The sequence below is a fragment of the Silene latifolia genome, chromosome X, assembly GCF_048544455.1.
Source record: "Silene latifolia isolate original U9 population chromosome X, ASM4854445v1, whole genome shotgun sequence".
Classification (NCBI taxonomy): domain Eukaryota; kingdom Viridiplantae; phylum Streptophyta; class Magnoliopsida; order Caryophyllales; family Caryophyllaceae; genus Silene; species Silene latifolia.
The window spans coordinates 33,290,791-33,293,571 of record NC_133537.1 but is presented as its reverse complement, the minus strand read 5'-3'; the positions used below and the strand labels follow the sequence as shown (position 1 = coordinate 33,293,571).

Here is a 2,781-nt window from a genome sequence, read left to right as displayed (position 1 = left end):
AAATTAACCAAAATATCCTAAATACATTTTAGGATCAGAAACTTTAACATGCATAAATTATTTTTGTGATATATCATAATAACACAAATTTACAAGTTTTTTATGTTAATCATATAACTCGGAAAAACTATAACCGATTTGCATGCAAACAACCTTGTGCTCTTGATACCGCTTGTTCGAAATCTAGGTCTCATTTTTAACATAATCTTATATGTTTCAAATTTATTTAGTCATAAAATAAATTCTAGATCTTATGCATGCAAACTAAAATAAAAGAAGATACGAAAACATTTTCTCACCATATGAATTTCGGTCATATTGGGCACCAACAAGATCTCCTTCTTGTTAGTTCTTGAGCTTTCCATTAATGGATGAACATTCTTGACTTCAAATTAGAAGCCCTCCAATTAGTAGCACCCAAAACTATCCCTTAATACCACAAACTAATATGTACTAGATATTTATATTGTGGTTTTCCTTAAAATTGATTACTAACACTCATATATTACTTTGATAATTTTAGTAATCTTTTGAACAAATTTGAATCAAAAATTCATCCTTTTTGATGAAGATTAAAGAGAGAAATAAAACATGAACATTTTTGCATGTATTTTGAATGATAGAGTGTGATGAATGATAAAAGAACAAAAGCCCTCTCACTAGTAAGAGGCCACACGGTTTGGGTGAGGCAAAAGGACCAATATGTGGTTCTTCACTTTTCATTTTGTTCTTTTCTATACCTTAGGCTTGTAAGGCTAGTTGTAGGTTAGTGATTATTGGATTATTTTATCTCATAAAATAATTCACCCACTAACTTCCTTTACACTCTTATTTCGGTCCATCTACATAAAATGGACTACCATTTTATTTTTGTCAATTTGTCATTTGTCACACAATATGTCACATGTAGTATGATACATGTTACTAATTAATTAAATGCATATTTATCACATAAATATCATTTTATAAATTAATTAAATTACATTCAACAAATTGACTAGTGATACTTGATCACATAAATAAAATGGGTCATATAATTATAATTCACAATATCTTGTAATTATAATCAACCATTCATTCTTATCTTTATTGTTTTTCAAACAATAAACAATTTTAGTAATAAAGCATTTTATTTACTAAAATAAATCTTATTTAATCCCATTATAATAAGATATCAATATTCTCTCTCACAAATTGAATTGTTCAATTTTAAGGAATTAATTAATCAGACGGTATACAATTAATTAACCTTTTCAATTAAGGGAATCGTCCTTTAGGTGTGACCTCAAGGGATCAACTGATCACCACCGTCGCACGACAATAATGTCAAACTCTAGCCAGCCAATCATTACCGATATGTGTGGACCAGTTGACTATATATATTATGTATCATCCCTTCCGTATTCTTGAAATGAGATTTAATAATGATATTTAAATCATGTGATCGCACTATTGTTGAGGACACATTTCCCAACAGGTCTGAGATTCACAAGATAAGGTCTGAGATTCACAAAATTAAGAGCAAAATAGATGATTTTAAACCACTTATGTTGACCAAGTTTCACAAAACAAGCCCTAAGATTCACTGAACAAGGTCTGAGATTCACAAAACAAGGTCTGAGGTTCATCAAAAAAAGGAAAAGGGCAAAATAGGGGACTTTGTGAAAGTAGGCCTTAATTTTGTGAATCCTAGATCTTATTTTGTGAACCTATGGTCCTTTAGCATTTCACTGCAAGTTGTACCTCACAAAATAAGTTTTGTTTATACCTGTGCTAAGAAAGACTAATTTCTCTTTTGTTCATACAGAAAGAAAAGCTCATCTGACTTCTTAAACCAAAGGTGCCCGCACTGACAAGTATTTTGTGGATGCCCGAAGTGTTTATCCCAAAATCAAACTTAACTTCTGATGAAATAGATAATGGCATCTTTTTATTGAACATATTGGAGAATTACAAAGGAAACAAAAGTGATTGTCCAATAAGCATATATACTGTAAGATTACTTTTCCAACTCTATTTATACATTGATAAATATAAATTTTTATAAGTTTGCAACACATTATTATTCCCCTTTTTCCATTTATAGGAAGCTCAGGTGAAGCGTTTTGCATTGAGGGTGTGCTATCACATTATTACATGTGATAAGAACGTATTAAGAGATAGAGTGAAAAAAGATGCACTAGAATGGAGTCGTGTACCGCTGTAAGAGCCTTCTTCTTTTAATATTATCATATTTTTCTTGCAAAACCTTTAGTACTTTAGATGATTAAATAATGTTATATGTTCGTATTGTGGCAGTGGCTCTCGACCACTTCCTTACAGTGACCAGCAATTGTTGGATTATGTATGCAGATCAAAATCGGCACAAACTAAATTGTAATGATTTTGCTTTGATTTTACAATATAAAAGTTATATGATTTTTCTTTGATTTTACAATATAAAAGTTATATTATGAGAGATATTGACTAATTGCATTTCCTCAATATTTAAGTGACGCTATGGTGTCCACTCCGTGGATGGAAGTCACAAGACATGCTTTACAGACCCTTGGACCACGTGGCTTTGTTATGGATCAGGTAAGTATCATTTTCCTTTCCTTTTTCTTTTCATGTTTCATTTTACTTTTTTTGTGAATCCTAGAACTTGTTTTGTGAATGCTAGAACTTATTTTGTGAATCCTGGAACTTGTTTTGTGAATCTTGGAACTTATTTTTGTGAACTTATTTTGTGAATCCTGGAACTTGTTTTGTGAATCTTGGACCTTATTTTGTGAATCCTGG

At 30.8% G+C, this 2,781-nt stretch overlaps 1 long non-coding RNA gene across 1 annotated transcript; it reads left to right on the top strand.

The window, feature by feature from the left end:
- The first annotated feature begins 2,092 nt into the window (after positions 1–2,092).
- Positions 2,093–2,577, top strand: LOC141621327 (uncharacterized). The gene is made up of 3 exons (XR_012532230.1): positions 2,093–2,202; positions 2,299–2,376; positions 2,493–2,577. It is a non-coding gene; the product is annotated as an uncharacterized LOC141621327 (long non-coding RNA).
- Positions 2,578–2,781: the final 204 nt, after the last annotated feature.